Source organism: Triticum dicoccoides, chromosome 2A, assembly GCF_002162155.2.
Source record: "Triticum dicoccoides isolate Atlit2015 ecotype Zavitan chromosome 2A, WEW_v2.0, whole genome shotgun sequence".
Taxonomy (NCBI): Eukaryota; Viridiplantae; Streptophyta; class Magnoliopsida; order Poales; family Poaceae; genus Triticum; species Triticum dicoccoides.
In genome coordinates this window covers 480774863-480794447 of record NC_041382.1, presented here as the reverse complement: position 1 = coordinate 480794447, position 19585 = coordinate 480774863, and positions in this window count along the sequence as shown.

The window sequence follows — 19585 nt, the reverse complement described above, 5'->3', positions numbered from 1 at the left end:
CATGGTCCATGGACCACGGCCTGCAGATGCAGACCCATCTTCATTGCTATGGTGTCGTGACGACAATCTATTCAAGCGCAACTTCCAGTTTGCCAAGAACTCGGCCAAAGAAAACAAGAAGTCATGGGGATTAGACTTCAATCCAGGCTCCTCTGCTCCTCGTGCTGACGGCACACGTGAAGCTGAACCCAATCTGGTTGGGCCCTTCTATAACTTAGAAGGTCTCATTACTCACATAAAGGTTCAAGGGGCAGTCGTGGATCAACCTGCAGACGACGCTGATTCTGACGAAGCGCCTGCACCACCGAAGCCAAAGAAGCTGAAGAAACCTAAAGCTTCGAAGCCTGCCCCTGCACCAAAGGTTTCACGGGCGAAGCCTCTGGCCACTGCACCTCCTGAACACAGTGTGCAGTCTGAAGATCTGTCACGCATCTCCAAGCCCTCCAAAGTGAAGATGCCCATGCAACCCACCAGCCAAGCACTGACCCCTGCTGCTGTTCCGCACAACAAGAATGACTCCATTGATCTATCCAGCGACGACGATCTTGGAGATGACGCTCTTGAGCAGTTGATCAAGAGCAAGCAAGAGGCAGAAATCTTCAATGACCTTCCTCTCTTTGACGTGGAAATCTTAAACAAGTTCATTGATGAGTGGTTTGAGAGCCCAAACGTCAGCTTTGATGATCTTCAGCTTCCCATTGGCCTCAGCGTTGCCTTCCACGGAGCCATTGCTGCTGAGCTGGCTCTAGCTCAGAAAATTGTTGTGCTGAAGCATAAGATAGATTATGAAAAGGCTCAATTCAAGAAGCATATGGCCAAGCTCAATGTTGAAGACATTCAGAACTTCCAGGTCATGATGCATGAGCTCAAGGAAGCATTCCGCATGAAACGCGAAGAACCCAAAGGTTCTCATGAACGCATGAAGGATCTTGCTGCTAAATGTGTTCAAGGATACAATGAAGCTGAAAAGCGCAAGGCTTTGGGGCGACCAGGCATCGACCCCCGAATGGCGGCCAAGAAGAAGAAGAAGCCAGCTGTGGCAGAACTAGAAGCACCAAGGCAGGAAGTACATCCAATTGTCTTCCCAGCTAGTATGACAGGCTTGAAGCCTAAGGTCCCCACAGTGGCTTCAGAACTAAAGAAAACAAGGGCAGCTGAAGCCGAAGCCAGAAAGCGCAAAACCAAGGCCACCACCGATGATGCTCCTCCAACCAAGAAATGGAAAACCAAGAAGAGAGACCGGGCTGCTCCCACAGAGCCCCTTGATGTCGAGACAATCTCAGTGGCTCGTCCTGCGTCTGAACATCAAGAATGCCAAGTGATAGTTCATGAGCCTGCTACCACAGAGGCTCCTGATGCTGAAGACAATCCAGCTGTTGACCCCATCGCAGCTGAAGACATTGGTCCTCACGACAATGTTGAAGATGATGAAGCCCTTCCTCAGATCGAGCACTAGTTGGTATCATCGCCTGTGCTCACGCACAGCGAACTCATCAGCATTGGTCGTCCTCTGACACCAACTGCTCAGGATGCATCGTGGGCTGATCACCCACAACGACAAGACACCCCAAGTTCTCCCCAACCACAAGTCACCTCACCCGTGCAATATGACGATGACTTTGAGGCCCAACAAACTCCATCTCCACAAGCGTCGCCAGCATTACGCAGGCTTCGCAAAGGACCAAGGCCCCAAGTCACTCCCACTGTGCACGTGTCAGAGTCTGAAGCCAAAACGGCTAAAGATATTCCGGCTGCATCAGCCGATGAAGAACAAGAACCAAGAGTTGAAGTAGAAAGAGTTGTACACCCCCGTCCCACCAAGATGTTGTTCTCGAGGAGAACGTGTCCGACCCTCCAACTCCTGAAGTGGAGGTTAACAATCCTGAGGCGGCCACCAACATCAATACTAAAGCCAATGACGTTGTCATGGCTGAAGGTAATGTGGCGCCTGAAGCTACTGCGGTGCCAGAAGTGCATGCACTTGAAGCCACTACAGCGCCCGAAGCCAATACTGAAGCACCTGAAGCCAATGTGGCCCCTAAAGCCCATATCAACGACAATGTCAATGCTCCTATACCCCCTCCAAGACCTCATACAATTGAGCTGGCATTTGATCGTGGTCAGGCTGTTATGGTCTGATGGCCCATTCTGGTTCCTCCACCTGCTGTGGGTCCACAATTTGACTATCATGTCGAGCACAAACCTCCCATCCAGAAGCCCAAGCCAAGAATTCCATGATTCCTAGGCACTGCAACTTCACCTGGGGTCTTCAATGTGAATGGCTTCGTGGCACACAACACCTTCTTCAACAGCGCCAAGAACCCTTACACCAAACCTCGCATTTCATCAGATCGGTTCTGGAGCTATCAGCAGCGCAGCTACTATTCCTGCGTCTTATACAATCAAGGACACATATTTCCACATATGCGTCTCGACACTGAAGCTATAGCTGGCCTGCCCTGCCTTGAAGAAGCGTTGAATTGCTTCAGAGACGCTGGACTCCTGTAGTTTGTCACAGATAAGGAACACTGGAATGAAGAGCTTCTGCTACAATTCTATGCTACTCTTCACATTCGAGGCTACAACAGGGATCCAAAGACTTGGGTCCTTGAGTGGATGACAGACAATGTCCATCATGAAGCCAAAGCTCTTGATATCATTGAGCTCACAGGCCTGCCCACTCCTGGTGAATACTATGAGCCAGGTTGTCAACAACACCAGAATGCTTTGGAGAACATTTTTCAGAAGCCAGAACCCAACATGAGTCAAATGTTGAGCATGATGAAGCCTTTGCCTCACGACGCTGAATACCCATCTGAATTCTTTGTTGAAGACCTAGAGTATCTGCCTCGCACCATTTATCACATCCTCAGAAAAACTCTATGGACTATCAAAGGACATTCATCTGCAGCGAAGCTTGAAGGAGCAATGAAGACTTTGGTTTTCTACATCTTCAATGGCATCAACTTCAATGCTCAAGACTTCTTCATTAGGCAGTTGGCTGCATCTGGCTCCGACATTTTTGGTTTGAAGTTCTATGCTCCATGGGTAATGCTCCTTATCAAGCTTCACTCTGCCATTAACTATCATCCGTCTGTGCGCAATCATCTTGTCTTCTTGCTAGAGGTTGATCTTTCTGTTGAAGCTATTTACCCAGAGCCTGCTAAGGATCCCATTTATCTTCACAATGCTGATCACCAAAGCTTCACCCAGCCCATTGAAGGAGTTCAGGCAGTCTCGCGTGTTTATCCCTTGGCTGGCAACACACGTGCCCCTCACACTCAAACTGACGCCACTGGTAGAACATTGCGCAAAGGCCTCGAAGGCGATCTCGTGTTCTCAATGACCGAGAGCTTCTCATCGCGCTACACCAGAAACAGGACAAGCATCACAACTGGCTCAAGCGTCAGATGCAAAGCCTCTTGGTGGATGTCAACCGCATACGCAATCTTGCCACCAAGAATGCCTTTGTCACTCATGAAACCTGTCGGAGGTCGTGGAAGAGTTTGACTTTGCTTAGTGCTGAAGTTGATCTGCAGGACGATGGCTTCACCGAAAGATTCAAGTTTGACTCAACTCCTCCACGGAATTCTCACTTGCGTCAGACTCCCTCACTTGAAGACTCTGACTATTCGTCCTCAGCTGCGATAGTGAATGCCAGAGTCATCGATGACCAAGATGATGCAACTTCACCTCCTCCAACTTCAGCGCGTGTCGACACTGCACCTAGTTCTTCTGCACCACCGGACCTCAACGACGACCCTGCTGCCTCGCCTGCACCTCATGGGAACGAGTAGGCGCTCTATGTCTTCAAACCTTTTTGGTCCTTACTGACAAAAGGGGGAGAAGCATATGAGTTGATAGTCTTCAAGTGGGTCCATATGGGTGGTTGCTTTACCTTTTGCTACTTTTGCCAAGTGCTTACAACTCTTGCTTTTCGATACATTTGGTTCTTTGAGTTCTAACACTTAAACTCGATGGTCGTCTGCTACTTATTTGCTATTCTGTGATGCAATGATAAATTCTGCATGTGCGATGATAACTTCTGCACTTAGGTCATTTTGCAGACGTCCATTTTTCATTATGCATGTCATTATCTTCGTTACATCAAATCATGCATGATGAATTGTCATCATAAGTTGAAGAGGATCTCCACAAGTACAACCTACCATGTGCATTTGCATTCCAAGAGCAAATTACTTATATGCACATCTTTAGGGGGAGCCTTTGCCACTTATGAAGACAATACCCTATCCTTTACAATTTCACATATTTTATTCCCTGTTGAAAACTTCAACCAGTTTGTCATCAATCACCAAAAAGGGGGAGATTGTAAGTGCATCTAGTGCCACCCCTAGTTGGTTTTGGAGTATTGACGACAAACCTGGTTGAGGGACTAATGTGTTTGTGAGAATTGCAAGATAACACAGGTAGAAGTCCCTCATTGATTCGGTTTTCCTACCAGAGATGACCCCTAAAAATGTATGAAGACATGGAAGTCAAAGGTGGTATGTGAAGACATTCACATTGAAGACTATGACAAGAGAAGACATTGCGTGAAGACTATGGAGCGCGAAGACTTAGTTGTTTCGTCGTTTTTTTTCTTCTTTGTTGAGTCATAGGAACCACCGTACTGTTAAGTGGGGTCCAAGTGAACTAGTCAGAATGACTGAAGTGATGCTTAACCAAAATCCTATCTCTTCGAGCGAAGACAATGAGAGCAAATCTTATCCTGAGCTGGATAAGTCAGCTTTGCTTGTAGCCCAAGTAAAGTTGCCGTGTGTGTTTGAAATCTGACCATTGGAACATGTGTCAGTTCCTTAGTGACCCAGGGTCATTTCGGACAAATCAGGTTGGGTTGCCTAGTGGCTATAAATAGCCCACCCCTACAACCATAAACGGTTGGCTGCTCAGAGTTAGTGTACGGCTTTTGTCGTTTGAGAGCAACCCACCTCGAAGCCTTTGAGAGAGAATTCCTTGCGAGGATAAAGCCCTAAACACCCAGAGCCAAAGAGTGTTAGGCATCACTTAAGTCTTCCTGTCTGTGTGATCTGAAGACTTATTACACTGAGGACTGTGAATCCTCCAGCCGGTTAGGCGCCGCGTTCTGAGCATCCAAGAGTCATTGTGGATTGCCGGTGAACGAAGTTTGGGAAGGTTTGGAAGTCTACCTTGAAGACTTACCAGAGTGATTGGGCGAGGACTGGGTGTCCTTAGCTCAAGGGGAATAAGGTGAAGACACGGTCTTCTGAGTTGAATCTCAGCCTCCCTAACCAGACGTACATTTGTCACAGCAACTGGAACTGGTCCAACAAATCATTGTCTTCAACGAGCCACTGGTTCCATTCTTCCCATCTCTTTATGTGAGGATTGGTCCTTGTGAAGTCATTGCATGTTTGCATTAGTTATTTGTCTTCACTGTGTGACTGCTTGTTCTGATTGGCTTCATACTATCTTTGTCGGATTTCGGGTTTCGGCAGACCCTTGAGGTTCGAACACTGGGGTGCGCACGGAGATTTCGCCTTCTACCTACCTGCACCCCTCCGCCTCGCTAAGATCTAAGCTATGGAAAGAACAGCACAAGAGACACAGGGTTTATACTGGTTCGGGCCACCGTTGTGGTGTAATACCCTACTCCAGTGTGTGGTGTGGTGGATTGCCTCTTGGGCTGATGATGATGAGCAATACAAGGAAGAACAACCTCGCGAGGGTCTGTTCTTGGCTGGGGGGATGAACTGCTAGGAGGAGTTCAGTCACCTCTCTCTCTCTCTCTCTCTCTCTCTCTCTCTCTCTCTCTCTCTCTCTCTCTCTCTCTTCTCGATTCTCTCTCTGATTTTGATCCGATCCCAGCTTGTTTCTGGGTTGGCCGATTCTAGATCCGATCTCCATCCCTCTACCCTGGGGGTGGCTAGTCCTATTTATATGCAAAGGCCCTGGGCCTCTTCCCCAAATATTGAGTGGGAAGGGTGCCAACAATTGGCCATTTTGAAGGGGAACATCTGGTACACTTATCCTGACTAAAGTTGGTCCTCGCCTGCCAAAGGCTCTGGTGGTGACACTGGCTTGGGCTCCACAATGACTTCCTCCCTGCCGTTGGACTGGTCTTGGTATCTTTGCACTGAAACAGGTGCCTTTTCTTGATGCTCTCGCCTGCGCTTGCTCCCTTTGCACCAAAGAGGAAAGGAGGACACTGCGTGGCTCGCGCCCGCCTGGCGCCTTTGGTCGTCATGGCTTGCGTCATGGGCACCTCGTGCGGTACCCCGCCTTGATCTCTCCGCCTCCTCGCGAGCCAGCCTGATGAGGCCGTGCCTGAGGAAGCTCCGTGTCGTCCACCCCGCGAGGCTTGGCCCCTCATGAGGGTCTTGGGTATGTGTTGATGAAGATGGGCCGCGCTGGGCCCCCTTTGAGCCACGCCGCAGGCCGCAGGCAGGCAAGTCTGGGGACCCCAATTCCTAGAACGCCGACAGTAGCCCCCGGGCCCAAGGCGCGCCCGGACTTGGCCATGCAGGGAGGCGAAAGGGCAAGAGAAGCCTGCGGCCTTGGGCGCCACGTGGCGGTTGATTGGACGTGGGCGTCTCCACTTCCCCATGGCGCCTCGGCAACTGCACGGATTGGACAAGTCCCTGCTTGGGAGGTGGTAGCGTGTCTGCCCGCCGTCGCGCCTCGGTGAAGCGCGAGAGGGAGTCTGCCTGAGCCCCGGAGGCAGCTCGAGTCTTCCTTGCAGGCCGATGTGAGGCGAGCTGCGCCTGATTTGTTCTTTCTTTTCCTTTCTCCTGCGTAAAAAGACAGTAGCGTGGAGCCCCGCGGGGGCGTGTTTGGGTTATTGCTGTTAATCATCGCTTTGCTTCCGTTATCGTGCCTTCCGGCTACGTGCCCGCGCGTGGATAGTTCCTGGCCCCAGCCGTGGGGGGGCGACCGACCCAGGCCCTATGTTCGTGTTGCGGTGCCCGTGGGGCACGGACTGGAGGGGTGCTCCTGTAATGGACCCAGGTCACGAAACCCTTGAACAACTAGGATAGGAACACTTGCGGGGGTGCTCGACTGCCCCCCTCGCGAGGCCTTGCATAAGAGAAATCGAGGCTGGAGAGCGAAAAGTCGAAGAACCACAAGCCAAAGACGGCAACAGCTTCAATAAAACTTCGAATGAGAATGAACAAGCCAACTGCGGAAAGCAAATGAAAAAGCCACGTCCGGCACCTAATCTAGTCTTCGACGTCTTCTCACCAGCGCGGAGCTAAGTGCTGCCACTGGGCGTGGGAGGGAGCCCCAGGGCCTGAGGCCGGTGCTCCTGAGACTCCGAGGCGTGTACAGCCCCAACTCATTATTACGTGAGAGTGTCATGGGCGGTGAGCTTCACAGGCGTTGGCCTTCTTCACAGGCTCCGGGCCTTTCTTGGGGGAAGTAGGCTTCACGGGCATTTGCCCTCTTCACAAGCTTCGGGCCTTTTCCAAAACGCGACAGCTTCACAGGCATTCGCCTTCTTCACAGGCTCTGGGCCTTTTCCAAAACGCGACAGCTTCACAGGCATTCGCCTTCTTCACAGGCTCTGGGCCTTTTCCAAAACGCGACAGCTTCACAGGCATTCGCCTTCTTCACAGGTTCTGGGCCTTTTTAGGGGTAGAACCTCCGGAGGTGCTGGATGTTCCATGCGTTCTAGACCGGCACCCCCTCCTGAGTCTCCAAGCGCGCGGAGCCGGGCCTGGAAACATGAACAACCTTGAACGGGCCCTCCCACATGGGAGAGAGCTTGTGCAGTCCTTCCCTGGAGAGAACCCGCCTGAGCACGAGGTCTCCTACCTCGAGAGTTCTGGGGCGGATGTTGCGGCAGTGATATCGTCGCAGCGCTTGTTGGTACCTCGCCGCTCGCAGCGCGACTTCTCGGCGACGTTCCTCCCCCAGCACGAGGTCCATCCCCCGCATGGCGTCCTGCTGCGCCTCGTCAAACGCCGGGACCCGCGCGGAGTGATGTCTGACCTCGTGAGGGAGGACCGCTTCGGCTCCATAGACCAGGAAGAACAGGGTCTCTCTAGTCGGCTTGGTCGCGGTTGTGCGGATGGACCACAACACGGACTGAAGCTTGTCGTACCAACCTCTGCCGCAGGCCTCCAGCTTCTTCTTGAACGTCCTGGTCTTGAGGCCCCTCAGGACCTCTGCGTTGGCTCGTTCGGCCTGGCCGTTGCTTCGGGGATGCGCCACCAAAGCGTAGCATATCTGCGTTCCAAGGTTAGCACAGTATGTTTTGAAGAGGTTACCGGTGAACTGCGAACCGTTGTCTGTGATGATGCGGTTCGGCACCCCGAACCGGCTCATGATGCCCCTGATGAACTTGACCGCGGAACCCGCGGGGATGGTGCGGACGGCCTCTACTTCAGCCCACTTGGTGAACTTGTCCACGACAACGTAGAGGTAGCGGTAGCCCCCTGGCGCCCGAGGAAACGGGCCCAAGATGTCCAGCCCCCAGACTGCGAATGGCCACGAAAGGGGTATAGTCTGCAGGCCTCCTGCCGGCTGATGGATCTGCTTGGCGTGGAACTGGCAGGCCTCACAAGCTTTCACCAGTTCGACGGCGTCATTGAGTGCGGTGGGCCAATAAAACCCACTGCGGAACACCTTGCCGACGAGGGTCCGTGATGATGAATGATGTCCACAGTCTCCGCCGTGTATATCTTCCAGCAGTTCCTTTCCTTGCTCCCTGGAGATGCAGCGCAGGGATACATTATTTGGTCGCTTCCGGTAGAGCTCTCCATCCTTGATGTAGTATGCCGTGGCCTGTCGTGCCACATGCTCCGCTTCCTCCTCCTTCTCCGGCAGGGTCCCTTGTGTTAAGTAGCTCTGGAGCTCCATGATCCAGCACCCCTCCTGAGGTTCCATCGTCAGGAGCAGGCGTGCTCCTAAGGCCGGGCCACAGGCCGGGGCTCCTGAGGCAGGTGGCTGGGGGAGCTCCTCCCGAGGCTGAGCCGTGTTTGACAATGACGGTAGGGCCGAGGGCTTGAAGAGCCGCTCCTCGAAGACGCCAGGCTCCTGAGGTAACCGCCTGGACGCCCGTTTGGCGATGTCGTCGGCCTCCTGATTGGTGCCACGGGGCACATGCTGCAACTCCAACCCCCAGAACTGCTTCTCCATCCTGCGGACCTCCGCGAGGTAGGCTTCCATGTGCTCATCTTTCGGCTCGTACACCTTGTTGGAGAAATTGACAAGGAGCTGCGAATCGCCCTTGATGGTGAGGCGTTTCACCCCCAGGGCAGCTGCGGCCTTCAAGCCCGCTATTAAACCTTCATACTCCGCTATGTTGTTGGAGACCTTTTCACCTTGCTGGAAATAGAGCTGTACAGCGTAGTAGAGCTTGTCCTGAGTGGGCAATATAAGCACCGCCCCAGCCCCAGCGCCATGTCTGGAGAACGCCCCATCGAAGTACATGACCCAGCCTTCTGGCGCCTCGCTTCCCGGGGAGAGGGACCGATCCTCGTCGGCCTTGAGGCCTGGTGCCTCCGTCCATTCTGCCACAAAATCCGCTAATGCTGCTCCCTTGATGACCCTGGTCGTGCTAAATTCGAGCTGAAATGCTTGCAGTTCTATGTTCCATTCTGTGACCCTTCCAGCTGAGTTAGGGCTCCTGAGCACTCTCTCCAGGGGTATGACGAGACGACCTTGATGGGGTGACCCTAAAAATAGTGCCGCAGCTTGCGCGAGGCCACCAGTAGCGCGAGGAGGAGCTTCTGAGGCATGGGGTACCATGCCCTCACGTCCCGCAACACCGTGCTGACGAAGTACACTGGGTGCTCAACGAGGTTGGGTGCGTCAGTGCTGGTGGCGCCCTCCGGAGACCATGGCGCCTCCTGAGGTGATGAGGCCTCCTGAGGCTGGCCATCTGGGAGAGGGGCCTCTTCCGCCTCTGGTGCACTCCTCTGCGGCGGCTGATCCTCCTCAGCCGCGGTGGCGGTTTCTGTGGGCCTTCCTTGTTCCTGTTTTGCCTTGTCCCGAGCTGCTGCTGTGGTTTTGATTTGACGCTCCCCCCTAACCGCCACCAGGGCTGCGCTGGCGGAGTAGGGAGTGGCGGTGAGGTAAAGCACCAGGGGCTCTTGAGGGCGCGGAGCCACCATGACCGGAGGGCTGGTCAGATATCTCTTGAGATCCTGGAACGCCTTGTCGGCCTCTTCAGTCCATTCAAAGGGCCCCCTTTTCTTCATTAGCTGGAAGAAGGGCAGCGCTCACTCCCCCAACTTGGAGATGAAGCGCCCTAGCGCGGTCACGCGCCCAGTGAGCTTCTGCATTTCTCTGAGGGTCTTTGGTGGGCTCATGTCCTCGACCGCCTTGACCTTTTCTGGGTTAGCCTCGATGCCTCGGTGGGACACGAGGAAACCCAAGAGCTTGCCCGAGGGGACTCCGAACACAGACTTCTCTGGGTTGAGCCGCAGGTTCACTGCGTTGAGGCTCGCGAAGGTTTCCTACAGGTCTTTTATCAGGGTCCTGGCCTCCCGAGACTTCACCACAATGTCATCGATGTAAGCCTCAACATTCTTCCCGAGCTGCGGGCCCAAGGTGATGTGCATCAGCCGCTGAAAGGTCGCCCCTGCGTTACGCAGCCCGAATGGCATGCATGTGTAGCAGTACACCCCACACAGGGTTAGGAAGGCTGTCTTTTCGACGTCTTCTACCACCATCTTGATCAGGTGATATCCAGAGAAGGCATCCAAGAAGCATAGCAGGTCGCATTCTGCGGTGGAATCGACGATCTGGTCGATGCGGGGGAGCGGTAACGGATCTTGCGGGCATGCCTTGTTGAGGTTGGTGAACTCGACACACATGCGCTCCTTCCCTCCCTTCTTTGGCACAACGACAGGGTTGGCCAACCAATCCGGGTATTGGACCTCGCGAATGACCCCAGCGACTTCTAGTTTGCGGGTCTCTTGGACGATGAAGGCCTGCTTTTCTGTGGACTGCCGCCTTGCCTTCTGCTTCACAGGGCGCACATTGGGGCACACGTTGAGGTGATGCTCGATTACGCTCCTAGGGATCCCTGCCAACTGGTCAGGCTCCCAAGCGAATACCTTCTTGTTTGCGCATAGGAACCTGACCAGGGCCTCCTCCTGCTCGGGCTCGAGGTTGGAGCCTATGGTGAAAGTGGCGTTGGTGGACCCGTCCTAATCGACGGGTATCTGCTTGGTTTCTGCCTTGTCTTGGGTGAACAACTATTTCTTCTTGGCGGGTGCAGCCCCCTTGGGCTCGGGGGTCTCCGAGTCGGCGGGCTGTGCCACCGCCGCCGCCTTGAAGGCAAGCTTGAGCACTCGCAGCGCGTCTCCGGTGTCCCCGTGCACGGTGAGGACACCACTGCTCCCGGGCATCTTCATGAGGTTGTACGTCGGGTGCGTCGCGGCCATGAACTAGGCTAGCGCTGGGTAGCCGAGGATGGCATTGTAGGGGAGGCCGATGGGGGCAATGTCGAAGTCGACCAGCTCCGTGCGGAAGTTGTTGTAGGTGCCGAAGGTTACTGGGAGTCGGATCTGTCCCAAGGAGCTGGATGATCCGCCCCAACGCCTAAGAAGGGATGGCTGGGTTGCAGCCGTTCCAGGGGTATGCAGAGGAGGTTGAAGGCCTCAACCGAGAGCACGCTGAGGCCCGCACCGCCATCGATGAGAGTTCTGGTGACGGCCACCTGGCAGATGGTGGGGGTGCACAGCATGGGAAGCGCACCCGAGCAGGCCGAGTTGGAGGGGTGGTCCTCCGAGCTGAAGGCCAGGCCGGCCTTGGGCGCCGCCCGGTCCGGGAGAGCCCCCTGCCGCGTGGAAGCGGCGCTGACCCGGCGGATGAATGGCTTGACTTGGTGACTTGTAGGAGGCGCCTGCGAGCCGCCCAGGAGGGCCGCGGCGACCGGGGGTGTTGGTGTAGCGTGGTGGGCAGGGAAGAGGCCGCGGAGCTCTTCCCAAGAGGCCACGGAGGCTGCCGGCAGGTGGAGCAGCCATGCGCGTGGAGCGCCGGTGAGGGCCATGGGGAGCCAGTTGGCCATGACCCTATCGTCACCTCCAGCTTCGAGGATGGCCTCCTCGTACGCCAGCAAGAAGGCCAGCGGATCAGTTGCGCCGCCGTAGCGCGGCGGCATCGTTGGCTTGAACTTGTCCGGCCACCGTACCCGTTGCAGGGCTAGGGCCAGGGCTCGGAGCCCCCTGGCCCCCGTGCTGGCGCCGACAGCCGGAGCGAGCGACGCGCTACTCATCGCGAGGCAGGTCGTGGTGGTGGCGGAAGGGAAAACCCCGGTGCACTCCTACCTGGTGCGCCAAATGTCGGATTTCGGGTTCCGGCACACCCTTGAGGTTCGAACACTGGGGTGCGCGGGGAGATTTCGCCTTCTACCTACCTGCACCCCTCCGCCTTGCTAAGATCTAAGCTATGGAAAGAATAGCACAAGAGACACAGGGTTTATACTGGTTTGGGCCACCGTTGTGGTGTAATACCCTACTCCAGTGTGTGGTGTGGTGGATTGCTTCTTGGGCTGATGATGATGAGCAATACAAGGAAGAACAGCCTCGCGAGGGTCTGTTCTTGGCTGGGGGGATGAACTGCTAGGAGGAGTTCGGTCACCCCCCCTCCTCTCTCTCTCTCTCTCTTCTCGATTCTCTCTCTGATTTCGATCCGATCCCAGCTTGTTTTTGGGTTGGCCGATTCTAGATCCGATCTCCATCCCTCTACCCTGGGGGTGGCTAGTCCTATTTATATGCAAAGGCCCTGGGCCTCTTCCCCAAATATTGAGCGGGAAGGGCACCAACAATTGGCCATTTTGAAGGGGAACATCTGGTACACTTATCCTGACTAAAGTTGGTCCTCGCCTGCCAAAGGCTCTGGTGGTGACGCTGGCTTGGGCTCCACAATGACTTCCTCCCTGCCATTGGACTGGTCTTGGTCTCGTTGCACCGAAACGGATGCCTTTGCTTGATGCTCTCGCCTGCGCTTCCTCCCTTTGCACCAAAGAGGAAAGGAGGACACTGCGCGGCTGGCGCCCGCTTGGCGCCTTTGGTCGTCATGGCTTGCGTCACGGGCACCTCGTGCGGTACCCCGCCTTGATCTCTCCGCCTCCTCGCGAGCCAGCCTGATGAGGCCGTGCCTGAGGAAGCTCCGTGTCATCCGCCCCGCGAGGCTTGGCCCCTCGCGAGGGTCTTGGGTATGTGTTGATGAAGATGGGCCGCGCTGGGCCCCCTTTGAGCCACGCCGCAGGCAGGCAAGTCTGGGGACCCCCGTTCCCAGAACGCCGACAATCTTCCATCCTGATCTATACTTCCTAGCTGCTATTAGTCTTTATGGTTTCATTTCATTGAATACTTGACTATGGCTAGCTTAGTGTAGTCTACCTTCCGCTGCATGGTAATAGGTTTATTTCTATCGTTTGTCTTTGAAACTTCCACGTTTTGAAGACTTTCATAAAAATCGCCTATTCACCCCCCTCTAGTCGATCACTAGCACTTTTAACTCTCGTTTTCCTCTCCCCCACTTCACCCTTGCTGCTTTATTCACCCTCTCTTTTCTGTTCGCCTCTTTTTCGCGTGCTTCTTGTTTTCTCATGTGTTGGATCGCTTGCTTGTCACGATGGCTCAAGATAATACCAAATTGTGTGACTTTACTAATACCAACAACAATGATTTCCTTAGCACTCCGATTGCTCCTCTTACCGATACTGAATCTTGTGAAATTAATGCTGCTTTGTTGAATCTTGTCATGAAAGATCAATTCGCCGGCCTTCCTAGTGAAGATGTCGCTACCCATCTTAATAGATTCCTTGATTTGTGTGATATGCAAAAGAAGAAAGATGTGGACAATGATATTGTTAAATTGAAGCTATTTCCTTTTTCGCTTAGAGATCGTGCTAAAGCTTGGTTTTCGTCTTTGCCTAAAAATAGTATTGATTCTTGGAATGAGTGCAAAGATGCTTTTATCTCTAAGTATTTTTCTCCTGCTAAGATCATCTCTCTTAGAAATGATATCATGAATTTTAAGCAACTTGATCATGAACATGTTGCACAAGCTTGGGAGAGGATGAAATTAATGATACATAATTGCCCTACACATGGTTTGAATTTATGGATGATTATACAAAATTTTTATGCCGGATTGAATTTTGCTTCTAGAAATCTTTTAGATTCGGCCGCGGGAGGCACTTTTATGGAAATCACTTTAGGAGAAGCTACTAAACTCCTAGATAATATTATGGTTAATTATTCTCAATGGCACACTGAAAGATCTACTAATAAGAAAGTGCATACGATAGAAGAAATTAATGTTTTGAGTGGAAAGACGGATGAACTTATGAAATTATTTGCTAATAAAAGTTTTTCTTCTGATCCTAATGATATTCCTTTGTCTACTTTGATTGAGAATAATAATGAATCTATGGATGTGAATTTTGTTGGTAGGAATAATTTTGGTAACAACGCGTATAGAGGAAACTTTAATCCTAGGCCATATCCTAGTAATTCCTCTAATAATTATGGTAATTCCTACAACAATTCTTATGGAAATTTTAATAAGATGCCCTCTGAATTTGAGACTAGTGTTAAGGAGTTTATGAATTCGCAAAAGAATTTCAATGCTTTGCTTGAAGAAAAATTGCTTAAAGTTGATGAATTGGTTAGGAACGTTGATAGAATTTCTCTTGATGTTGATTCTTTGAAACTTAGATCTATTCCACCTAAGCATGAGTCTCTCAAGGCCATGAGAATTTCCATTGATGAGTGCAAAGAAAGAACCGCTAGGATGCGTGCTAAGAAAGATTGTTTTGTGAAAGCGTCTTCTTCTAGTTTCTATGAAAATAAAGATGAAGATCTAAAAGTTATTGATGTGTCCCCTATTAAATCTTTGTTTTATAATATTAATCTTGATAATGATGGGACTGAATATGATCCACCTTTACCTAGAAGGCTTCCAAAAATTCCGAGTTTTTAGATCTTGATGCAAAAATTGGTAAAAGTGGGATTGAAGCGATCAAAACCCTAGATATTAATGAACCCACTATCTTGAATTTCAAGGATTTTAATTATGATAAGTGCTCTTTGATAGATTGTATTTCCTTGTTGCAATCCGTGCTAAATTCTCCACATGCTTATAGTCAAAATAAAGCCTTTACCAAACATATCGTTGATGCTTTGATGCAATCTTATGAAGAAAAACTTGAGTTGGAAGTTTCTATCCCTAGAAAACTTTATGATGAGTGGGAACCTACTATTAAAATTAAAATTAAATATCATGAATTCCATGCTTTGTGTGATTTTGGTGCTAGTGTTTCCATGATTCCAAAGACTTTGTGTGATTTGCTAGGTTTCTGTGATTTTGATGATTGCTCTTTAAACTTGCACCTTGTGGATTCCAACATTAAGAAACCTATGGGAAGAATTAATGATGTTCTTATTGTTGCAAATAGGAATTATGTGCCCATAGATTTTATTGTTCTTGATATAGATTGCAATCCTTCATGTCCTATTATTCTTGGTAGACCTTTCCTTAGAACGATTGGTGCAATTATTGATATGAAGGAAGGGAATATTAGATTCCAATTTCCGTTAATAAAAGGCATGGAACACTCCCCTAGAAAGAAAATAAAATTACCTTATGAATCTATTATGAGAGCCACTTATGGATTGCCTACCAAAGATGGCAATACCTAGATCTATCTTCACTTTTATGCCTAGCTAGGGGCGTTAAACGATAGCGCTTGTTGGGAGGCAACCCAATTTTATTTTTATTCCTTGCTTTTTGCTCCTGTTTAGTAATAAATAATTTATATAGCCTCTGTTTTGGTTGTGTTTTTGTGTTTAATTAGTGTTTGTTCCAAGTAGAACCGTTGGGAAGACTTGGGGAAAGTCTTTTTGATCTTGCTGTAAAAAACAGAAACTTTAGCATTCACGAGAATTGCTGCCATTTTTATTTGGAAAGTGATATTTAGTTAATTATTTTTGAATATGATTAATAGATAAATTCCTCACATTCAGAAATTTATTTTAGAATTTTTGGGGTTCCAGAAGTTTGCGTTAGCTACAGATTACTACAGACTGTTCTATTTTTTGACAGATTCTGTTTTTCGTGTGTTGTTTGCTTATTTTGATAAATCTATGGCTAGTAAAATAGTTTATAAACCATATAGAAGTTGGAATAAAGTAGGTTTAACACCAATATAAATAAAGAATGAGTTCATTACAGTACCTTGAAGTGGTGTTTTGTGTTCTTTCGCTAACGCAGCTCACGAAATTTTCTATTTTGAGTTTTGTGTTGTGAAGTTTTCAAGTTTTGGGTTAAGTTTTGATGGATTATGGAACAAGGAGTGGCAAGAGTCTAATCTTGGGGATGCGCATGGCACCCCAAGGTAAAATTCAAGGACACCCCAAATCCTAAGCTTGGGGATGCCCCGGAAGGCATCCCCTCTTTTGTCTTCGTCTATCGGTAACTTTACTTGGAGCTATATTTTTATTCATCACATGATATGTGTTTTGCTTGGAGCGTCTTGTATTATTTGAGTCTTTATTTGTTAGTTTACCACAATCATCCTTGCTGTACACACATTTTGATAGAGACTCACATGATTTGAAAATTATTAGAATACTCTATGTGCTTCATTTATATCTTTTGAGTTATATGGTTTTTGCTCTAGTGCTTCACTTATATCTTTTAGAGCACGGTGGTGGATTTGTTTTATAGAAACAATTGTTATCTCATGCTTCACTTAGATTATTTTGAGAGTCCTACAAAACAGTATGGTAATTTGTTTTAATCATGTTAGGCATTCAAGATTAGTAAAAAATAATTCTTATGAGTGTGTTGAATACTATGAGAAGTTTGATACTTGATAATTGTTTTGAGATATGGAGATGGTGATATTAGAGTCATGCTAGTTTAGTAGTTGTGAATTTGAGAAATACTTGTGTTAAAGTTTGTGATTCCCGTAGCATGCACGTATGGTGAACCGTTATGTGATGAAGTCGGAGCATGATTTATTCATTGATTGTCTTCCTTATGAGTGGCGGTCGGGGACGAGCGATGGTCTTTTCCTACCAATCTATCCCCCTAGGAGCATGCGTGTAATACTTTGTTTCGATAACCAATAGATTTTTGCAATAAGTATGTGAGTTCTTTATGACTAATGTTGAGTCCATGGATTATACGCACTCTCACCCTTCCACCATTGCTAGCCTTTCTGATACCGCGCATTTTTCGCCGGTATCTTATACCCACCATATACCTTCCTCAAAACAGCCACCATACCTACCTATCATGGCATTTCCATAGCCATTCCGAGATATATTGCCATGCAACTTTCCACCGTTCCGTTTATTATGACACGCTCCATCATTGTCATATTGCTTTGCATGATCATGTAGTTGACATTTTATTTGTGGCAAAGCCACCGTTCATAATTCTTTCATACATGTCACTCTTGATTCATTGCATATCCCGGTACACCGCCGGAGGCATTCACATAGAGTCATATTTTGTTCTAAGTATTGAGTTGTAATTGTTGAGTTGTATGTAAATAAAAGTGTGATGATCATCATTTTTAGAGCATTGTCCCAAGTGAGGAAAGGATGATGTAGACTATGATTTCCCCACAAGTCGGGATGAGACTCCGGACTAAAAAAAAAGAGGCCATAAAAAGAGAGAAAGGGCCCCAAAAAATGAGAGAAAAAGAGAGAAGGGACAATGCTACTATCCTTTTACCTAACTTGTGCTTCAAAGTAGCACCATGATCTTCATGATAGAGAGTCTCCTATGATATCACTTTCATATACTAGTGGGAATTTTTCATTATAGAACTTGGCTTGTATATTCCAATGATGGGCTTCCTCAAAATGCCCTAGGTCTTCGTGAGCAAGCGAGTTGGATGCACACCCACTTAGTTCCTTTTGTTGAGCTTTCATACACTTATAGCTCTAGTGCATCTGTTGCATGGCAATCCCTACTCACTCACATTGATATCTATTAATGGGCATCTCCATAGCCCGTTGATACGCCTAGTTGATGTGAGACTATCTTCTCCTTTTTTGTCTTCTCCACGACCACCATTCTATTCCACATATACTGTTATGTCCATGGCTCACGCTCATGTATTGCGTGAAGATTGAAAAAGTTTGAGAACATCAAAAGTATGAAACAATTGTTTGGCTTGTCATCGGGGTTGTGCATGATTTAAATACTTTTGTGTGGTGAAGATAGAGCATAGCCAGACTATATGATTTTGTAGGGATAACTTTCTTTGGCCATGTTATTTTGAGAAGACATAATTGCTTAGTTAGTATGCTTGAAGTATTATTATTTTTACGTCAATATTAAACTTTTGTCTTGAATCTTTCGGATCTGAATATTCATACCATAATTAAGAGAATTACATTGAAATTATACCAAGTAGCATTCCACATCAAAAATTCTGTTTTTATCATTTACCTACTCGAGGACGAGCAGGAATTAAGCATGGGGATGCGTGATACGTCTCCAACGTATCTATAATTTTTTATTGTTCCATGCTATATTATATTCTGTTTTGGACATTATATTGGGCTTTATTATACGCTTTTATATTATTTTTGGGACTAACCTATTAACCAGAGGCCCAGCCCAGAATTGTTGTTTTTTGCCTATTTCAGAGTTTCGCAGAAAAAGAATATCAAACGGAGTCCAAACGGAATGAAACCTTCGGAAATGTGATTTTCGGAACGAACGTGATCCGCAGGACTTGGACCCTACGTCAAGACATCAACCAAGAAGGCATGAGGTAGGGGGCACGCCCTCCACCCTCGTGGGGCCCATGTTGCTCCACCGACGTACTTCTTCCTCCTATATATACCTACATACCCCCAAACTACCAAATACGGAGCCAAAAACCTAATTCCACCACTGCAACCTTCTGTACCCGTGAGATCCCATCTTGGGGCCTTTTCCGGAGCTCCGCCGGAGAGGGCAACGATCACGGAGGGCTTCTACATCAACACCATAGCCTCTCCGGTGATGTGTGAGTAGTTTACTGATACATCTTCGTCGTATCTACTTTTCCAAACACTTTTGCCCTTGTTTTGGACTCTAACTTGCATGATTTGAATGAAACTAACCCGGACTGACGCTGTTTTCAGCAGAATTGCCATGGTGTTATTTATGTGCAAAAACAAAAGTTCTTAGAATGACCTAAAACTTCATGGAGATTATTTTGGAAATAATAAAAAATACTGGCAAAAGATCAAGACCAGGGGGCCCACACCCTAGCCACTAGGGTGGGGGCGCGCCTGCCCCCTGGGCGCGCCCCCTACCTCGTGGGCCCCCTGGAGCTCCTCCGACCTCAACTCCAACTCTATATATTCGTGTTCGGACAGAAAAAATAAAGGAGAAGGATTCAACGCGTTTTACGATACGGAGCCGCCGGCAAGCCCTAAACTCTTTCGAGAGGGCTGATCTGGAGTCTGTTCGGGGCTCCGGAGAGGGGAATCCGTCGCCATCGTTATCATCAACCATCCTCCATCATCAATTTCATGATGCTTACCGCCGTGCATGAGTAATTCCATCGTAGGCTTGCTGGACAGTGATGGGTTGGATGAGATTTATCATGTAATCGAGTTAGTTTTGT